We start from the raw sequence: 22,650 nt of genomic DNA, 5'->3' as shown, positions 1-22,650 counted from the left end.
ACCAAGAACAGCAGCAGCGGAGTGGAGTCGGTCAGAGCCGAGAGGACAAGCTGTGTGTGCTGGAGAGGGTGGGGCCAGAGAGGTGATGCAGACCGGTGGAGATGCTCAGAAGATCATAAGTAAATCCCAGATATTGGACATTGGGTTATTTACACAGGTGGAGTCTGGTTTTGCTTTGCTTTGATTGTGACTGTGCCTTGGTTCTTTCCTCTTGAAACAAAGTATCTAACTTTCTTTTTGTTTTACAGGAGCCCATAGTTGAGAGATTTTGGATTTTAAAAGAGATTGAATTTTAAAAGTGTTTAAATTTGTAAGACTTGTAAAACTTTTTAGGTTTGAAAATGTTCTACAATTGGCCTGTAGTGGTGGTGCACACCTTTAACCCAGCACTCAGGCAGAGGCAGGCGGGTCTCTGTGAGTTCGAGGACAACCTGGTCTACAGAGTGAGTTCCAGGACAGCCAGAGGTACACAGAGAAACCCTGTCTTGAAAAAACAAAAACAAACAAACAAAAAAAGAAAATGTTTTATATTGTACACTTGTTGGGATAAACAAGAAAGGAAAGGTGGTTTAACAGTGAAGTGTGTGTGTGTCAAGTTCACAGGGGTCAACCCGGTGCTGGTTAGTTTATGGCAACTTAACATAACAAGCTATAGTCATCTGAGAGGAAGGAGCCTCAATTGAGAAAAGGCCTCCATACGAACTAGCTATAGGCAAGCCTGTAGGGCATTTTATTAATTAGTGATCGATGTGGGAAGGGCCCATCCATTGTGGGTGCTATAAGCAGTCAGGCTGAACAAGCCATGAAGAGCAAGCCAGTATGCAACATCCCTTCCTGGCCTTACCTTAGCTTCTGCTTCCAGGTTCTGCCCTGCCTTTTTCCAATGGTGGACTATGATGTGGAAGTGCAAGCCAAATAAACGCTTTCCTCCCCAACTTGCTTTTGGTCGTGGTGTTTCATGACAGCAGTAGCAACCCTGACTAAGCACTGGGGGAAGATGATTTCAGGTAAAGGAGGCAATAATCACTGGAGGGCTCAAAGTGATGAAAGAATAGCAAAGTCCTGGTGATCTGTGGCCAGATCCTTCATGGAATATGAGAGAGGGAAAAGGTGGTGGTGAGTCTCTGTTTTTTTCTTTTTAGGTGACCTGACTATGTGTTTTTCTGTTTCAGATTTCTTAAAGGCCTAACTTTTAAATTCCATTGCCTGTGAAGGCTGTTACCCTTCTACCTTACCAAACAGCGTTATATTACTAATTACGCTTGTTCCATCAAAAGATGGTACCGCCCAAAATTGGTTTCATCACTGATAAATATTAAGTGACAGGGGTTGGGGATTTAGCTCAGTGGTAGAGCGCTTGCCTAGCAAGCACAAGGCCCTGGGTTCGGTCCCCAGCTCCGAAAAATAGAAAAGAAAAAAAAATATTAAGTGACATAAACAATGGTAGCTTAGCACAGACATGATGAAGGTTCTATCCCATTCCTTTTCTTTTCACCTTAAACATATAAACATCCTATCCCCCCTTTACTGTAACATCCTCTGCCTTCTTCCATCCCAAATGTTTCCCTCTAGGAGCTTAAAGGAGAAAGTGCTAAGCACCTCCATGTCAATTAGAAGAGCCAGGAAAGAAGGCCTCCTAACCCTTTATCCCTTCCTTGCCCGATTTTTGATATTTTAATTTTAGAAACTGATGAGTATTTCTTTGGGCTTCTCTTTCAAGTTTCATGTAGTCCTAGGGAGTACTATGTTAAACTCCATGCTGTAATATAATACAGAACTTGCCTTTCATTGTATTAAGAGAGGGAAAATGTGGGGAGTGGGAAGAAGAAAATAAACATGAAACAAGATTACAGAAGAGGCAAGTTGCAGAGTTTAAAGCTAAGTGAATAGTGGCAAATTCGGAGAGATGTCCTAAATGTCTTATATACTAAGAAGCCTAATGAGAAAATGTGAGTTATGTTAGAACACACACACATTTTATTCTGCAATTTAAACAGTGATCTGTTAAAGGCAAGGTAGCTGACCTGTTCAAATACAGAGTAAGGCTATTAATGCTATCTGCCTATGAGACCCTATCTATGCAATCACTTCTTTCAAGTTTACTTAGCTTTAAGGATTAGTGGGTTAAGTTCACATAATGTACTTAGCTGTTCAAATTAAAGGTATAAAAATGAATGCCAAATACTGCTTGGATTTCACTTAGAAAAAAATTTGCCAGTTTGGTAGTAAATACATGTTTATTTTGACCTGAAATTATATTAAGGAGGATTCAACTTAATATCAACTGTCAGAATTTTAAAGGAACGGTTTACTTTTACTTGTGGCCAAAAAGGTCCCAAATAGAAATCCAATACCTCAGATATTCAGGTCAGTAGCACCTATGAACAGAAGCAAGTGAAGTAGAAGTGTATTCTAATTCTAAAAGTTACAATGAAAAGATTTTAAGAGCCAATCCTATATACAATGAGGAAGTCAGTGCAGGTGTAGGCTCACCTGGAGGGAGCCTAACCAATAACCCACATATTATTTCAGCTTAAGGAACTCTGAAGTACATATGGTATACAAACTATTATTCTGGAACCTTCAAATGTTTAAACACAAGTGTCAAAAAAGATACCGTTCTTACCTTTAAGAGAACACTAACATATATATTCTTTCTTTCCTGCTTTTTTTTTTTTGGTGGGGGGGGCAGTGTTTCTTTGTGAGCTCTGGGTATTCTGGAGTTTGCTCTGTAGATCAGGCTGACCTCAAACTCATAATCTGCCTGCTTCTGCCTCCCAAGTGCAGAGGTTAATGCGTGTGTCACCACCACCCAGCCCATGTACATTTTTCTTAAAGTGAGACAAACATTTAAGCCTCTTGAACTTTCTCCGAAGAGTCTGTTCTTTCTTTTATGGATCTGTCTTTACAAATTCACTGTATGAGACAAGAATCTACCAGAAAACAGCTCATATGAGACTGTACACATACATACATTATATTATCTTATACTTCAACATACTAATTTGTATAAGAGATTGGTCCAAAGAATAGGTTAGAAATGAACTAGCAAATTGATTTCTTTCATGTAGAAGATGACCATAATAATGAGAAAGGGCTACTCAAAAAGGCACTTGGCAGTAAAACCAATAACTGAAAGATACACAAGAGAGGGCCTCCCTGAAAAACCGTTAGACAGCAGTAACCAGTGGAGACAGAGAATAAGCAGGACTGTGAGAGGACAAGCTGAAAGGGCTTCTGGAAGATCAGGTAGTTGCTTGGTGATGGTAGAGGCTCAATGGGAATACAGTAATTTTTATATGGAGCACTGAAGTAAGAAGGGCACAAATGAGAAAAAAGAGATCAATAGTCTGGCACTGGGGAAACCAAAACTACACAAGTGACCTTATACACTGAAAGAAGGGTGGAATGGGAAGCTCTCTTGGGTGTTATGTTGGCTAATTTTCATTTTAGTTTGATTAGATGAAGAAACACATGGACATTAATAAGGTACATTTTTTAGTTATATCTGTGATGCAGGAAAGGCCACTCGGAATGTGGGTGGCACCATCCCAGCAGCTGAATTCCAGGATTGAACAAAGTAGTGAAAAGGAGAAAGCCGGGTGAGTACCAGCATTTGTCTCGGTCCCCTTGTCGCTCCATTTAGATGTGACTAAGCAGTCTCACACTTCTATTGCTGCAGTCTCAAGCAGTTCTCGCCACTGTGCCTGTACCATGTATTTTGCCAGTTGACCTTTCCAACCAAGTTGTATGGACTGCTCCATGCGCCAAAATAAATCTCTCCACCCTGGAAAGGGTCTCATCTATTCTAAGTTGGCTACCAGTAGAATGAACTCATGATTCTTCTGTTTCTGTGCGGTGCTGGGCATTGAACCCAGGGCTTCATGCATTCTAGGAAAGCATTCTACTAAGTGAGCTACATCTCCAGCCCCAGTATTTTCCTCTGTAAATTTCTTCTAGTCAAGTATTTGGTCATAGCCAAAAGAAAAGGAACTAATCCAGTTTCTAATCTCTAGCAACAAGTTTGCCTTCTCAACCTCGGGAGCAGGTTTGATGTGACCCTTGTCTTCTGCCAATAGAGTCTTCTACATACAAAGACATTCTTAATCATACAAGGGTTCTCATTGGTTCAGAATGGCATCTTCTCTGAAGTGTTTCCTATAGTGGGACTTTCTTGGACCTGCCAACAATATAAATAATACACAGAGGCTTTTTAATATTTTATAGCTCAGGCCTTTTAGCTAGGGTAGTCTAGCCACTCCAAACGTAACCCGACTAACTAGGCTACATCTGGCCATGTGGTTAGTTCTACCTCTCTGCCCAGCTCTCGTCCATCTGTTCACCTCCATGTCAACTGGGTGAATCTCCCACGTCTCATCATTTCTTCTTCAAGTGTGTGTGTGTGTGTGTGTGTGTGTGTGTGTGTGTGTGTGTGTGTGCCTGTCTGTCTGTCTGTCTGTCTGTCTGTCTGTCTGTGTCTGTGTCTGTGTCTGTGTCTGTGTCTGTGTGTGTCTCTGTCTTGCTCTTGCTCTCAGAATTTCTACCTTCCACTTCCTGCCCAGTTATTGGCCTTCAGCTTTTTATTACAGCCAATCGGTAGTGAGGCAATCTCTGATACATTCTCGATTACCTTATGCAGGTGAGGAACAATGGATATTAAAAAAAACAACAACCTAGTAATGGGAGATAAAAATGGCAATGGGGAATCCTGCCAGCATTTAGCTCTCTGCCAGTACAGAATTATCAGTTGAATATACAAGACCACCATCACACAGTGTACCTCAACTGTTTCCTTATCCACTCCCCACTCCACCCACACTGCCACCTCTTTTCTGTCTCCTCTAGGACCTTATGTCAGACACTGTCTCAGAATAGGGGGTATTTCTTGGTTCCAGATTCTAGCCTTCCTATATTGTGGCTTTGTATACTGTGAATCATATATGGTCAGGAAGTGTGTTTTTATTCTCTGTATATGCAACATAAAAGATAGTCACTACTAGAGTAGTCAAACAGTCCATGTTGTTGAATTGAGTGACTGAATTTAAAACATTTTAAGAAACAAAACCTTGAATAAAAGAAAAGGGAATGGGCAAGAAAGCTTGATAACATATCTGTATAATGGTGGGGAGTTGAGGATTTAGTTAATTTGTACTTACAATTCATCTCTCCATGAGACTGTACAGCTTTTCTCTGCAGCTGATTTTATCTGTTCAGGCTGACATCTGGTGCTGAGACTGGAGCCTCAGTGCTAAAGGAATTCAGGCCAGCACATTGTTCTCAAAGAAAACCATCAGTTATGCCCAATTTCTTATGTGGATACAGACCCACACTCTGGATAGGTGAAGATTGATGCTCACTCTCAAAGAGGCTGTGTGGGTGTCAGAGGCTAACATTCTGCCTGGCTTCAGCCCTATGCTTTAGGAGTTCTTTACCTCTTTGGCTTTTTCCCAGTTGGTAGAAGTGGTGATTATAAAAATCTCCCTTGCACAACTACATTATGGATTCAATGAAAACCATTCATGAAAATACCATTGCAATATGTGATTTTTTTTCCTCCTTTTCTACTTCTGACAAGGAGAAAAGAGAGGTGAAGAGTAGGGTAATGGTAGAAGACAAGACAGACAGGATTACTGAAAAGCAAAGTGGACCCAGATGTGATATTATATACCTTTATCCCAGAACTCAGGAGAAGTTAAAGCAGGATGATGAGTTTGTGGCCAACCTGGGCTACATAGTGAGGTCACATCTAGCCTGAGCTACAGAACAAGAGCTTATACAAAGAAATGGTGAAGAAAAACAAAAATTAGCCAAGAAAGAAAAAATGACAACAGCCTATTTATTGTGTCATTGCTTAAAATCCAATGAAATACAGATACCACACTGCTCCCAAGTAGCTGCTTCTAGAGAGTCCTTGATCAGAGCATGGACGGACATTCAAACACAATCAACAGATAACAAGATAGCCCAACACTAGATGGCAAGGGGCACACTTACGTACACCAAGGAGAAAACATAGAGATTTAGAGTTACCATCTGTTATTGGTTGACTCTAACATATCCCCTACAGCTCATGGTTTTATTGTTTATTTATTTTTATTAAAAAGGGGATTGTGTGAACTGTATAACCTGTGCAGGGATCAGGGGCCAACTTGGTGGAGCGCATTCTCCTCTACCTCTACACTGCTTCTAGGGACTCAACAGGCTTTTGTGGCAAGTATTTCATGTACTAAACCATTTTGCCAGCCCCAAGGTTTTGTTTGAACGCTTGTTCCTCAGCTGGTGGCACCATTTAGGAGATGGGCTTACCTGGTAGAATTCGGTCACTAGGAGCGGGTCTGGGATAGAGCTCTGCTTCTGGCTTCAGACTGCTTTCTGGTCCACTGCCATGCAATAAGTTACCACATGCTCCATGGACGAAGCCATTCTGCTACATGTCCCCTGCTATGGTAGGCTGAAACCCTCTGAATCTGTGAGCCAAGATAATGCTTTCTTCCCATAAGTGTATCTCCCCCAACACCCATGCTGGCCAAATGCTCTACCATTGAACTACATCCTCCTTCAGTTCTTAAGTCATTTCTATCACGTGTTTAGGTCACAGAAATGCAGAGGTGACTAATACCCCATATCAAAAAATTGTAAGAGTGTATAGAGATGTACAGCAGCAATTCCTCCAAATGACAAGTGCCAACGGGAGCGAAGGCATCTATAACAAGTTGGTAAACTTCACGGAGTACTCATAGAAACTCCGAGGCAGTATTTCTCCTGAGGTTCCAAAAGAAGACTGAAATCAACCATTCATATTAAGGTCTTTAAAAGTTCCCAAAATGTAGGAGATAAGGGCCTGTTCTTTCTAACTATTTTAGGAAGGTTTTGCCTAATTAGTGGTAAAACTGTTAAAGAGCTCCCACTGGACTCTAAGTAGACAAGCTTATCAGTAGGTAGGTATTGATATGGCAGGGATGCAAGTGGAATTCTAAAACTCGTTAGCTCCATTTTTCAGTCTAAAAATGTTATTAACGTTGTCAGTGATTCCTAGTCAGTGCTGGAGATGGGAGAGTGAGTAGAAATCACAGATCTGTAGCCAGTGTCTCGTGCCACCGTGAAAGGATACTTTTTAAAAATGAAAACTGAGTGGGCTGGAGAGTGGTTAAGAACACTGTCTGGTCTTCCAGAGGTCCAGAGTGAAATTCCCAGCAAGCACATGGTGGCTCACAACCATCTGTAATGGGATCTGATGCCCTCTTCTGGCATGAGGGTATACAAGCAGCGAAACACTTATACAATAGATAAATAATTTTTTTAATAAAAAGGACAACTGAGGCTGGAGATTTAGCTCAGTGGTAGAGCGCTTACCTAGGAAGCGCAAGGCCCTGGGTTCGGTCCCCAGCTCCGAAAAAAAGAACCAAAAAAAAAAAAAAAAAAAAAAAAAGGACAACTGAAGAGACTACCCAATTTGTTTTGAAAGGCAAATGACTCAAGACCAAATACCCTCGCTACTAATGTTGATGAAAGTTATCTTGTTTTCAATCTTGTCAGAAATATCACAGGAGGTGGGCCTGAATTTTCTTTCTGTGTTGGAGATACACAGTTTCTTTTAAAATGTTTGGAAATAAAAATGGCAAGATCATAAGTTGTCATTCATAAATGATGTTTCATGATGTTCTGAAAGAGTTTAATTGAAGATCCTGGGTAGGAAAAGTTAAATCGGGACTTAACACTGGAATACATTTCCCTGTACACTTAGGGCATCACAGAAAAGCCAGAGATGGGAGTAACTAATAGGTAACAGATCTGCGGTCAAAAGGTGCCAGCAAAGGCGCAGATGCTCTTAGGAGATGGCATCAAACCTCAGAAAAACAAACTAGGACATCTGTGCCACAATACAGGCTTCAGGCTACCGAGAGAGTAGAAGAAACATGGGGCTTGGTGAATAGCAGATCCTACAGTAATAAGCAGAGTGGCTGGTGGAGATACTGCCAGCTTCTTTCCCTTCATGCACTTGTAGCATCCATAGTTAAGGTGCAGCCACAGATCCTGGAAAGCAAGGAACAGAGCAGTCACAAGGGACTCTGCAAACAAACATCATGTCTCCCAGCATGCCCGTCACATTGCCCATAGTCACCAGCCCACCTGTTTCAAGCAAAAGCAGAGAGCTAAAGAGAGTCTCGTCTACAGAGGAGAACAAAATATAAGAACCATACACGTTTATCATTTATAATTTTAAGAAAAGCAAAAGTATGTAAGTAAACCACAGTCTATATTCTGAGTGCTGGGAGAAAGTTGTGTACCTTTAGTTACATAAAGTAACTTCATACCAATGTGTTATTCGGAAAGCAGTGATTTTCTTTTACTTTTACCCTTCTCTTCTTTTGAGATAAAGTCTCCTATGTAGCCAAAGCTTTGAGCTCTCAATCCTCTTCCTTCATCTTCCTGAGTGCTCAGTTATAGGCAAGGACCACCATGCCTGTCAAAAGTTTGATTTTTGTTTGGTATGGTGGCACACACCTTTAGTCCCAGCACTCAAAATGCAGAGGCAGGCAGACTTCTGTGAGTTCAAGGCCTGCCTAGTTTTCTTAGCAAATTCTAGGGAAGCCAGAGCTATGTCAACTCTGTCTCAAAAACTTTTTTGATTTTGTTCCTTTTGTTTGTACATCTGTGGGAGAGTATACCATATGTATGGTGCTCACTTAGGTCAGAAGAGGACATCAGATTCCCTGGAGCTAGAGATCCAAGAAGTTATGGGTTGCCAGATATGGGTACTAGGAACCAAACTTGGGTCTTCTGGAAGAACAGAAATGATCCTTAAATGGTGAACCATTTCTTTAGGCCCTGAATTTTTTTGGAGGTAAAAACTTTAATAGAGATATATCAACAATAGAATCTCTTGAAACAATTACTATTTGATAAACTTCAACAAAGTAAGAATCCAAGAAAGATTGAAAACAAGATTCAAGAATCAATGGAGAGTGGAAAAAAGTTAATTTGTAGTTGTATAACTATAATGTGATTAAAATTAAAATATAGATTATAATTTCACAGTAACAGGCCAAACAGCAATTATTTTAGTTTTATGATCATAACTATGAAAGCAGTCATAGATAAATTAGATACCTGAATGATATGCTTGTGTTCTAATAAAACTTTATTTACAAGAGAAAGGAACAGACAAACTCCTAGAGGATTGCAATATAAGTGTGTCAGGATAAAGCCATATGAACAGATATAAGTTCTGAGACTATGATAAACACAGAGAATTTAGTGGCAGGGGAAAGTTGATCTATCATTCAGTGATAATGGATGTAATATCTTCAATAAAAGGAAATAATTTAAAATTTGATAAAAAGCATAGTGACATCTAGCTATGTTATTTAGAATATAGATAATATTATAAAGAGTCTACAAGGGAGCTGGAAAGATGGCTCCATTGCTTAAGAATAAGAACACTTGCTCTTTCAAAGGACCGGGGTTCAGTTCCCAGCAACTACATGATGCCTCACAGCCATGTAACTCCAGTTCCAGGGGACTTTACACCCTCTTCTGACCTCTATGGACACAACCATGCACAAACTGTTAATACACATAGGCAGGCAAAACACTCATAGACATAAAAGAAAATAATTTCAAAAAGGAGTTGTTTGAGGCTATTTTAACTAACTAACTAAATAACATACAATGTAATATCTTGTAGTTACCACCAAAAGAAAGGAAGAAACAAGGTAACAGTGTTAGACTAAACAAATTGAATGTAAAAAATATTTGTCATTTCTACTGATGAAAATAATTTTCATGAGAAATTTTGCTAGCAGTGAACCTTTATAAATCTTATACTATATCATCAAAATCTTTATCACAGATTGTATACCGTACAAATTTACAGAAACGTAAGAACAAAATTCTTGGCAACTGTTGGAAAGCTAACATGTACCTCAGAGACTGACAGATCAGGCAGGAGAACTGTTGGAGGAGACAGAATTTGAGCAAGACAACAAAGCAGGTTGCTTGAGTAAAGGACTTTGTCCACAATAAACAGTGAATGTCCAGTCTCTTCAAACACATATGAAACATTAACCAGCTTGCTAAAACACAAGGAAGATGTTAATAAAGTTCCTGATAAGAAATCAGGTAAGTTACAGTCGTTGATTACACTGCAATAAAATTTGGAAATAATAAAAAAACAGGGTCCGGTGCTCAGGCCTTTAATCTCAGCCCCTGGGAAGCCAAGGCAAAAAAATTACCTATATTCTGAGCCAAACCTAGGCAATACAGTGAGTTTCATGTCAGCCTAGGCTACAGAGTGAGACTCCATCTCATAAAACACTACAGTGATTTGAATGAGAAGTCCCCCAAGGGCTCTTGTATTTGTACTTAGTCCCTAGTTGACTTAGGTCTTAGAGGCATGATCTTGATAGAAAAAGTGTGTGTGTGTGTGTGTGTGTGTGTGTGTGTGTGTGTGTGTGCGCATGTGTGTGTGTGTGCGCATGTGTGTGTGTGTGTGTGTGTGTGTGTGTGTGTGTGTGTGTGTGACATCTCAAAGCTTTGTGCCATTCCAAGCTGGTGCACTCTACTTCATGTTTATGGTTCAAGATGTGAGTCTTCGGCTTCCTGCTCCAGTTGCCATGCCTATTGCTTGCCGCCATGCTTTCCTGTTATGGCAGACTACTAACACTCTGGAACCACAAGCCAAAATAAACTCCTACTATAGGTTGCCTTCTTCATGTCATTTTATCCCAGTAATAGTGGTAAAGTAACCAACAGAACCAATAAACAAACAAACAGCTCAAGTTTTATAGTCAGACGTGGTACCTCAAATTCCAGCTCTCAGGATTCTGAGGCATGAAGATTTGATTCTTTTGAGGCCACATGGGTTACAGAGTGAGATCTCATTTTACAACCTCCTCTAAAACCAAGGACAAAAGAGAAATGTGCTTGGGGATGTAGAGATGGCTCAGCAATTAAGAGCACTGGCTGTTCTTCCGAAGGAACAGGGTTCTATTCCCAAAAACCACTGGCAGCTCACAACTCTCTATAACTCCTATTTCAGGGGATCTGACAACCTCACACAGACATACATGGAGGCAAAATACCAATGCACATTATAAACTAAAAATAAATAAGTTATAAAAAGAGAAATGTTAGCAAACTAAAGTTAACTTAAGAAATGAAAATACATAAAAACTACAGCATATACTTGTACAACTAGCATGTTGCTAAGTGATCTATGCAAACTGACTTTATTTTCACAATAATCTTTTCACAGATGAGGAACTGAAACATAGAGCTCCGGGTTAAATAACCTGTCTGGTGGCACGCAGTCATAAGTAACAGGATTCATATATAAATCTAAATAGAGGGTCAGCAAGATGGCTCAGTTGTCAAAGGCACTTGCTGCCAAGCCTCACAGCCTGGGTTAGATCCTCAGACACACAGGCTGTATCAGGAGAGAACAGACTTCTTCAAGTTACCCTCTGACTTATACTCATGCACCGTTGTGCACATGTATGTGTGCGTGTGTATGCTCAGAAGAGGTTTATATCCAGGTACAGATATACCGTCAAATAGATACAAATATAAGTGAACATGTAAATGGCTCAAGAAGCTAATAAAAACAAAGTTAAAATATAACTGAGAGGGGTTGGGGATTTAGCTCAGTGGTAGAGCGCTTGCCTAGCAAGCGCAAGGCCCTGGGTTCGGTCCCCAGCTCCAAAAAGAAAAGAAAAGAAAAAAAATATAACTGAGAGAAAAGATGTTATTTTAAAAAGTCTTGAAAAGAATGAAGTGATAGAGTAAGTTTGTATAAAACTAAAAGATGATTCTTTGAAGAGAGAGAAAAAAAATGCCAGAGAGAGTGGAATTTGTCCAAGAGAAAGGAAGACAGTAAGAGTCAGGACAAGAAATCAGCCTTAATTATAGATTATAAAATGTCCAAAATGGATATTAAATGTAAGCTCATAATTTTTGTGTATGAGATAATGTCTCACTACGTGGCCCTGGCTGTCCTGGGATTCATAGAGATCTGCTTGCCTCTGCCTCCAGAGTGCTGGCGTGAAATGTGTAAGCCACCATACCCACGTTTTAAACTCACAGTTTTTAAAGTTCAGATAAAAATGATCTCTATAAAACATATATCACTCAAATTGATAAAAATTGAACCATGGGCCTGGACCGATGTCTCAGCAGTAAGAGCACAGGCTATTCTCCCAACAGATGCTAACTTGGTTTCCAGCACTCCACGGCAGTTCATAGCCATCTGTAATGTCAGACCAGGGAGTCCAACGCCCTCTGTTAGCCTCTTTGGGTGCCAGGCATACATGTAATTCTCAGACATATATGCAGGCAAGATACCCATATCTAAGTATATGTGTATATATTTCTATAATATGTTTACTTTTATATATTATATATAATAAAATAACTATAAAAATTGAACCAAGGGGAATACCCACCCTAAAAAAGAAAAGAAAATCTTAGCCACTGCATTCTGCTGTAAGGAAACCTTGGGTGATTTAGAAAGGAAGCGATGTACTGCTTATATTTCTGGAGAAGTCTGAGGTCAAGGCATATCCAGTGCCTATTGACGGTTTCTCTGCTTCACATATGGCACTTGTTATCCATGCAGTTCTTATGCAGTGATAAGAACAAGGCAGTCCCATCCTGTAAGCAGTTAGTCGGGGTATAGGCCCAAGGAAAACAGATGACCAAATCCTAGTAAAAACCATAGTCAATCCGAGAACACTGAAGTGTGAACTCTGACAACCAGTGAGCCCCAACTCATCAAAATGCCTGCTAACCACCAGCCTTTGTTCTTTTTACTTCCTGGTTCCCCCCACTCAACACCTTAGAGGTTTTGCAGAATCGTTTTCCTACAGAGTCTACAGTCTTTCATTCTGACCCACCAAACAATCAGACTCTCCCATATACATTCAAATTAACTAACCATATACATCAAAATTCAATTCCTAATTTACATATGGGCAGGGCCAATTGGCCTGTTTCCCAGGACATTGAAGCAACATCCACACTGCTACTTGCCAAAACATATTTCCTGTCCTTCATCATCTGTTGCTTTACTTCTCAATCCATCTGCTGTTCTTTCACCTATGAGACAGTGACTCAGGACCTGGCAGCAGTGGCAGGAGGGTGACCCTACCCCTTTGGGAGTCTTTCAGAAGGGTGCTAGTAGCAGCAGTAACACATCGTTGGTAAGATGGTCCTTGGATTGGCTACCACTTCATGTTGTCCATTTACCTTACTTACCTCTTGTGCTGCCTAGTCATGAGTAGCCATGGACTTTTGCTTGTATTGGCTTTTTCTTTGTAAAATGGCCTCTCTTTTTGCTGATTGTTGTTTTGTCTGTCTTTCTACTGATTTGTAGGCATTTTCAGATGTGAGCTTATTTATTGGATATATTTGTATCATATATTTTTTTTTAAAGATTTATTTATTTATTATATATAAGTACACTGTAGCTGTCTTCAGATACACCAGAAGAGGGCATCGGATCTCTTTACAGATGGTTGTGAGCCACTATGTGGTTGCTGGGAATTGAACTCATGACCTCTGGAAGAGCAGTCGGGTGCTCTTAACCGCTGAGCCATCTCTCCAGCCCCCCATATGAGATATTTTTAATTATGTTAAGTATATGTGTCTGCACATGGCTATGTATACCCAAGGGCAGGTGCCAGAGGTGACGTACGGGATCCACTAGAGCTGGATTTACAAATGGTTGTGAGCACCAGGTATGGGTGCTGGAAACCAAACTCCTCAATGGTAACTTTTGACAAATTACAAAATTTCAGGTTAGCAGACTTTGATGGCTAATGCTTTCGTTGGGATCTTATTGAAGGACTCGATGCATACTTATACTATAGAATAAGTCAGAGGTGTAGGAACCATGTGGCTTGCTGCTTCTTTTGTAAGTAAATTTGTATGGGAACTTAGCAATTACCATTCATTTCTGAGCGGTGTGTGGTCGCTTAATGTGCTAACAGTCCAAGACCATATGGCTGGATGTTGTTTGAATGTGGCCCATTACAGAAAAAATTTATGAACTCTTCTGAAATATTACTTCCCCCATGTTTAAGCATGACATCTAACTGGAGTAATTTTTGTAATTTTATGAAATAGGGGCTGTAATTTGAATATCTTTCAGAGTTTGTGAGATGGAAATTTAACCCCCAAGAGCAGTGGTGCAACATTGGTGTTGAGAGATTAAGTCATGAGGACCCTCTCCTTATCAGTTCATTGATAATGATATCAGTATTGAGATAGCACTGTTTGCTTAAAAAAATAAATACTCAATTACTTCAAATGGCCATGGCACTTTTATTTTGACACAGGTCACTATTCCTGAGTTGGCCTATGGGAACTGTTTTCTGATGTATGGGGCTCTTTATCATGTACTGATCCTTACCCATGGGAAATACTGTGGCCTTGTGGTAAGTCTTGATGTCTGACAGAGCAAATCTTTCTGCAGTTTCTAAACTATGGTAGGTCATTTGCATTTTCCATCAAAATTTATAATTTCTCAATAAATTTCCACAAAAACCCTGCTGACTCAATTGGAATTATATTGAATCAAGAAATTACTTAATGGTGTGGGGGCGGAGTGATGGCTCATTTTCTAAGAGTGCTTGCTTAGAGGTCATTGCTCAGGTCTCAGCACACACATCAGGCAGCTCACAACCACTCATAACTTCAGTTCGAGGAAACACATTCTTCTAGCCTCTCCACGCCTCTGCATATGTGTACACATGTAAAACACACACACACACACACACACACACACACACACACACACACACAGAGTCTAAAAAAAAACCTACGTGTGGCAGAATTGACATTTTGCAGTCCTACGTGTGGCAGAATTGACATTTTGCAGTGCTGGGTGCCTCTCCACTTACATTTTCTCTAATTTCTCTAATTTCTCAGGTTTACTTCTAGATTGATGAAGAGAGTGGTCTCTTACATTGAGATGCTATCCACATAATACAAAATTTGCAGTCGTAACCATGTAAGTTTAGTGACTTTTAGACCGTTAACAGTGTTATAACCCTTTATTTTTAACCCTAGAACATTTCCTTTTAGTTGTCAATATTATTTTCCTTTCTCTTTAGCCCCACCCATAGCTCTTCATCTATTTCTTGTTTCCATGGATTTGAATATTCTGTTTATTTCACATAAGTGTTACATGCAGTATGTGGTTTATTGTGTTTACCATGCTTTGATGTGCATACTATGGCCTGTATTATATTATTCCTTTTCATGGCTGAATAATAGTCTGTTGCATGGATATACATGACATTTTACTTTGAAATTCATCAGTTGATAAATATTTGCGTTTTCACTTTCTGATTGTTATAAATAATGCTGCTAGCATGTTTGTGCACAACTTTTTATATAAACATTGTCTTAATTACTTTTCTATTGCTATGACACTATAACCAGGCAACTAACTTATAGAAAAAAGAATTTATTAGGGGCTGAACAGTTCCAGCAGTTTAGAGTCAGCATTATGGCAGAGAGCATGCAGCAGGCAGGAAGTTATAGTGCTGGAGAAGTAGTTGAGAGCTTATGTCTTAATCCACAAGCCAGAGGCAGAGAGACCTAATAGGAAATAGCATAGGCTTTTGAAACCTCAGGGCCCACTGCCTGCAGTGATATATCTCCTTCAACAAGGCCACACCTCCTAATCCTTCCTAAACAATTCCACCAACTAAGTACCACACATTCAAATACATGAGATTGTGGGGCCATTTTCATTCAAACCACCACAAACGTGTTTTTTGTTGTTTTGAGACAGGATCTCTCTATGTGGCCCTGGTTGTTCTAGGACTCACTTTGTAGGGCAGACTGGCCTAGAACTTACTCTACCGGTCTAGTGTTGGGATTAAATATATGCACTACTATGCTTGGTTCCATATGCATTTCAATTCTCTTGGGAAAGTACATCCAAGAATGGATTAGTTATGTGCCTTAGTCAGGGTTTCTATTCCTGCACAAGCATCATGACCAAGAAGCACGTCGGGGAGGGAAGGGTTTATTCAGCTCACACTTCCACATTGCTGTTCATCACCAAAGGAAGTCAGGACTGGAACTCCAGCAGGTCAGGAAGCAGGAGCTGATGCACAGGCCATGGAGGGATGTTGCTTACTGGCTTGCTTCCCCTGGCTTGCTCAGCTTGCTTTCTTTTAGAACTGAAGACCATCAGCCCACAATGGGCTGGACCCTCCCCCCTTGATCACCAGTTGAGAAAACGCCTTACAGCTGGGTCTCATGGAGGCATTTCCACAACTGAGGCTCCTTTTCTGTGATAACTCCAGCTTTTGTCAAGTTGACACACACAACCAGCCAGGACATTATGTCAACAGAAAGTCTATTTTTAACTTCCTGAGAAGCCACCAAACTGTTTTCTGCAGTGGCTACATCATTTTCCATTCTCAGTAGGTCTGATTTTATACAAAACCTAAAATTTCTTTGTTTACTTTCTTTAGACAGTTTACTACAATGTTTACCAATACTTTAAGTCCAGCATCTTGCTTTTTTTTGCTAATTAGTTGTTTCCTCATTTTGTTGTCATTTTTATTGCCTATTAAATTGCCTTCTGAAATTTAATTTTGTCTCTACTTCTTTATTCTTTTTAATTTTTTAGTTGCTTACTGTGTGTTAGTCAGTGTTTTCATGTATGAAATGCTGCATTATTGTATGTATAACATCAAGATTCATGGCATGCTACTCCCAGTTCTTACCTGCAACCTGCTGAATGATTGTTTCTGTGCCTTTCACCTTTATACACGTTGTGAACTCAAACATAATATTCCTGTTTTGGTTCTCTGTGTGCATCTCTAAGAGGCCAGAGGTTAACCCGAGCTGTCATTCCTCAGGTACTATCCACCTATGCACTGTGCTGGTTTTTGTTTTGTTTGTAATGACCTTTGTTGATGTGCGTAAATGGATGGTCAGAGAACAACTCTTAGGGGTTGGTTTTCAGGTCTGCTGTCAAGTGCCTTTACCCCGGAAGCCATTCTGTTGGTTCCACCTTGGTTTTTGTTTGTTTGTTTTATTTTGATGCATGATTTCTCATTGATCTGGAACTCACCAAGTGGGCTAGACTGTTTAGCCAGTGAATCTTAGAGATCACTAGTGCTAGTTACCATCTTGCCTGGCTCTCTTCCTATAGGCTCTAGGGAACTAGTGCAGGTTGTCTGGCTTGGCAGCAAGTGGCTCTACCCGCTTATCCACCAGTCCTGAAGATGTTTCTTGGATACCTTGCAGTGAAGGTTTAATGGTAATGCCTTTTATTCAGTTATTGTTGATTAAAAGTCTGCTTCTGTACAACATACCCAAACTTATGGGACACAATGAAAGCTGTGCTAAGAGGAAAACTCATAGCGCTGAGTGCCTGCAGAAAGAAACAGGAAAGAGCATATGTCAGCAGCTTGACAGCACACCTAAAAGCTCTAGAACAAAAAGAAGCAAATACACCCAGGAGAAGTAGAAGGCAGGAAATAATCAAACTCAGAGCTGAAATCAACCAAGTAGAAACAAAAAGGACCATAGAAAGAATCAACAGAACCAAAAGTTGGTTCTTTGAGAAAATCAACAAGATAGATAAACCCTTAGCCAGACTAACAAGAGGACACAGAGAGTGTGTCCAAATTAACAAAATCAGAAATGAAAAGGAAGACATAACTACAGATTCAGAGGAAATTCAAAAAATCATCAGATCTTACTATAAAAGCCTATATTCAACAAAACTTGAAAATCTGCAGGAAATGGACAATTTCCTAGACAGATACCAGGTACCAAAGTTAAATCAGGAACAGATAAACCAGTTAAACAACCCCATAACTCCTAAGGAAATAGAAGCAGTCATTAAAGGTCTCCCAACCAAAAAGAGCCCAGGTCCAGACGGGTTTAGTGCAGAATTCTATCAGACCTTCATAGAAGACCTCATACCAATATTATCCAAACTATTCCACAAAATTGAAACAGATGGATCACTACAGAATTCCTTCTATGAAGCCACAATTACTCTTATACCTAAACCACACAAAGACCCAACAAAGAAAGAGAACTTCAGACCAATTTCCCTTATGAATATCGACACAAAAATACTCAATATAATTCTGGCAAACCGAATCCAAGAGCACATCAAAACAATCATCCACCATGATCAAGTAGGCTTCATCCCAGACATGCAGGGATGGTTTAATATACGGAAAACCATCAATGTGATCTATTATATAAACAAACTGAAAGAACAAAACCACATGATCATTCCATTAGATGCTGAGAAAGCATTTGACAAAATTCAACACCCCTTCATGATAAAAGTCCTGGAAAGAATAGGAAGTCAAGGCCCATACCTAAACATAGTAAAAGCCATATACAGCTAACCAGTTGCTAACATTAAACTAAGTGGAGAGAAACTTGAAGCAATCACACTAAAATCAGGGACTAGACAAGGCTGCCCACTCTCTCCCTACTTATTCAATATAGTTCTTGAAGTTCTAGCCAGAGCAATCAGACAACAAAAGGAGGTCAAGGGGATACAGATCGGAAAAGAAGAAGTCAAAATATCACTATTTGCAGATGATATGATAGTATATTTAAGTGATCCCAAAAGTTCCACCAGAGAACTACTAAAGCTGATAAACAACTTCAGCAAAGTGGCTGGGTATAAAATTAACTCAAATAAATCAGTAGCCTTCCTCTACACAAAAGAGAAACAAGCTGAGAAAGAAATTAGGGAAACAACACCCTTCATAATAGACCCAAATAATATAAAGTACCTCGGTGTGACTTTAACCAAGCAAGTAAAAGATTTGTACAATAAGAACTTCAAGACTCTGAAGAAAGAAATTGAAGAAGACCTCAGAAGATGGAAAGATCTCCCATGCTCATGGATTGGCAGGATTAATATAGTAAAAATGGCCATTTTACCAAAAGCGATCTACAGATTCAATGCAATCTCCATCAAAATACCAATCCAATTCTTCAAAGAGTTAGACAGAACAATTTGCAAATTCATCTGGAATAACAAAAAACCCAGGATAGCTAAAACTATCCTCAACAATAAAAGGACTTCAGGGGGAATCACTATCCCTGAACTCAAGCAGTATTCCAGAGCAATAGTGATAAAAACTGCATGGTATTGGTACAGAGACAGACAGATAGACCAATGGAACAGAATTGAAGACCCAGAAATGAACCCAGACACCTATGGGCACTTGATTTTTGACAAAGGAGCCAAAACCATCCAATGGAAAAAAGATAGCATTTTCAGCAAATGGTGCTGGTTCAACTGGAGGTCAACATGTAGAAGAATGCAGATCGATCCATGCTTATCACCCTGTACAAAGCTTAAGTCCAAGTGGATCAAGGACCTCCACATCAAACCAGATACAATCAAACTAATAGAAGAAAAACTAGGGCAGCATCTCGAACACATGGGCACTGGAAAAAATTTCCTGAACAAAACACCAATGGCTTATGCTCTAAGATCAAGAATCGACAAATGGGATCTCATAAAACTGCAAAGCTTCTGTAAGGCAAAGGACACTGTGGTTAGGACAAAATGGCAACCAACAGATTGGGAAAAGATCTTTACCAATCCTACAACAGATAGAGGCCTTATATCCAAAAATATACAAAGAACTCAAGAAGTTAGACCACAGGGAGACAAATAACCCTATTAAAAAATGGGGTTCAGAGCTAAACAAAGAATTCACAGCTGAGGAATGCCGAATGGCTGAGAAACACCTAAAGAAATGTTCAACATCTTTAGTCATAAGGGAAATGCAAATCAAAACAACCCTGAGATTTCACCTCGCACCAGTGAGAATGGCTAAGATAAAAAACTCAGGTGACAGCAGATGCTGGCGAGGATGCGGAGAAAGAGGAACACTCCTCCATTGTTGGTGGGACTGCAGACTGGTACAACCATTCTGGAAATCAGTCTGGAGGTTCCTCAGAAAATTGGACATTGAACTGCCTGAGGATCCAGCTATACCTCTCTTGGGCATATACCCAAAAGATGCCCCAACATATAAAAAAGACACGTGCTCCACTATGTTCATCGCAACTTTATTTATAATAGCCAGAAGCTGGAAAGAACCCAGATGCCCTTCAACAGAGGAATGGATACAGAAAACGTGGTACATCTACACAATGGAATATTACTCAGCTATCAAAAACAATGACTTTATGAAATTCGTGGCAAATGGTCGGAACTGGAAAATATCATCCTGAGTGAGGTAACCCAATCACAGAAAAACACACATGGTATGCACTCATTGATAAGTGGCTATTAGCCCAAATGCTTGAATTACCCTAGATGCATAGAACACATGAAACTCAAGACGGATGATCAAAATGTGAATGCTTCACTCCTTCTTTAAAAGGGGAACAAGAATACCCTTGGCAGGGAATAGAGAGGCAAAGATTAAAACAGACACAGAAGGAACACCCATTCAGAGCCTGCCCCACATGCGGCCCATACATATACAGCCATCCAATTAGACAAGATGGATGAAGCAAAGAAGTGCAGGCCGACAGGAGCCGGATGTAGATCGCTCCTGAGAGACACAGCCAGAATACAGCAAACACATAGGCGAATGCCAGCAGCAAACCACTGAACTGAGAATAGGACCCCTGTTGAAGGAATCAGAGAAAGAACTGGAAGAGCTTGAAGGGGCTCGAGACCCCATATGTACAACAATGCCAAGCAACCAGAGCTTCCAGGGACTAAGCCACTTCCTAAAGACTATACATGGACTGACCCTGGGCTCCAACCTCATAGGTAGCAATGAATATCCTAGTAAGAGCACCAGTGGAAGGGGAAGCCCTGGGTCCTGCTAAGACTGAACCCCCAGTGAACGTGACTGTTGGGGGGAGGGTGGTAATGGGGGGAGGATGGGGAGGGGAACACCCATAAAGAAGGGGAGGGGGGAGGGGGATGTTTGCCCGGAAACCGGGAAAGGGAATAACACTCGAAATGTATATAAGAAATACTCAAGTTAATAAAAAAAAAAGGAAAAAAAAAGTCTGCATCTTCTTCTCATTAGAAAAACAGCTCCATGTGACATAAAACTCTACCTTGACAAACTTTCTTTCAAGCATTCTGCAGCTTTCTTTCCATTGTTTGTAGCTCACATAATTGCTGATGAGTTGTCTAATTTTGATCTGCATTTCTCTGTTCATAAAATTTATTCTTATATCTGGGAGTCTTTACCTTTCATTTTTGGTGATTTGAATATAATGATTGCAGCTGGTTTTATCTTGTTACTCTTATTTATGCTGCCCAGGATTGCCTGAGGGATCTTGTCGACTGCATTCTCATTGCTATAACACGGACTTGAGACACTCAGCTTATGAAAGGGAAAGGCTCATTGGTTCATAGTTCTGGAGGCCTTACATCATATGCGGTTGGCCCCATCGCTTTTGATTGGTTATGCAAGTAGCACATCATGGTGGAGACAGTGGTGGAACAAAGTCGCACTCTTCATGGCTGGGACCCCAAAGGAGAGAATAAGACTGGGACTTGGGTTGGGGTCCTGCACTCCCCTCAATGACATGCCTCAGTGACAGCAAGACTTTCTACTAGATTCCGCCTCTCCTTCATCTTCAAGCTTCCCTATAGCACCAGCAGTGGGAGAGTTTTTAACATGGAGAGCCACTGAGGGCAATTACAGCAGCTCTTACAGAGTCATATTTCCCTCCTCTCCCCTCCCTCCTCTCCCCTCCCTCTCTTTTCCATCCTGACTCTTTAAACTTGGACCAGAGGCCCCAGGTTTTCAAACCTGACATCTTAAAACTGAAAGCCTATAGGAACAGCAGGACTGAGTTCTGCCAGTCATACCTAATCAGTACCGACCTCATATACCATAGAGCTGCCGCCCTGCCAACCCCTCTCCACATAGAGTAAAACAACCACCCATCGATCTGCCCCCATTCGTCTGACAGGAACTGAAAAAAAAAATCACAAGGAAAAACTCTCATGGCCTGTTTCCCTCATACTAGAGAGAAAGAGAGAGAGAGAGAGAGAGAGAGAGAGAGAGAGAGAGAGAGAGAGAGAGAGAGAACCCCAACAAATCAACAACCAACCTTGTCTTTTTCTACATGGATCTGACTTAGATGGATTCTTTAATCTTTTATAATTCAAGGGCACCACATTAACATTTCCATAACTGGATGTGGGTCAGAATCTTTTTCTGTCAGTCTGAACTTTTAACCAGTTTAGTACTTGTTGTACACACGGATGATACAGTTAAAACTCATCTTCATTGCTGTGAGACAGTATTGTAGTAGTCTTTCCCATCAGTGACTCTTACTGCAAAGGAACCAGTATAAAGCATCCTCCCAAAGCCTGTTTCTTTGACCACATGTCCCACCTGGTTATGCTCTGCTCTTAGTGGAATCCTCCTTGAAGTATTTACCTTGTTTCTGGAGAGTGGTTGAACACACTTTCCTCTCTTACAGAGGAGAGCTTCATTTTCTTTTTTCTTTCTTTTTTTTTTTTTTGGAGCTGAGGACCAAACCCAGGGCCTTGCGCTTGCTAGGCAAGCGCTCTACCACTGAGCTAAATCGCCAACCCCTTCATTTTCTTTTTTAAATATTTATTTATTTTGTGTATGTGAGTACACTGTCACT

General features: G+C 40.4%; 1 long non-coding RNA gene across 2 annotated transcripts in view; it reads right to left on the bottom strand.

Moving 5' to 3' along the window:
* Nucleotides 1–5,809: 5,809 nt before the first annotated feature.
* The window catches only part of LOC103693140 (uncharacterized), a 34,495-nt gene continuing 17,654 nt past the window's right edge, over nt 5,810–22,650 (bottom strand). For both annotated transcript variants that reach the window (XR_005488304.2, XR_005488303.2), the window contains exon 3: nt 5,810–8,034. This is a non-coding gene — a long non-coding RNA (uncharacterized LOC103693140). The remainder of the gene's footprint in view (nt 8,035–22,650) is intronic.

Source organism: Rattus norvegicus, chromosome 8 (genome assembly GCF_036323735.1).
Source record: "Rattus norvegicus strain BN/NHsdMcwi chromosome 8, GRCr8, whole genome shotgun sequence".
Lineage (NCBI taxonomy): Eukaryota > Metazoa > Chordata > Mammalia > Rodentia > Muridae > Rattus > Rattus norvegicus.
This window is presented reverse-complemented; position numbering and strand designations above follow the sequence as displayed.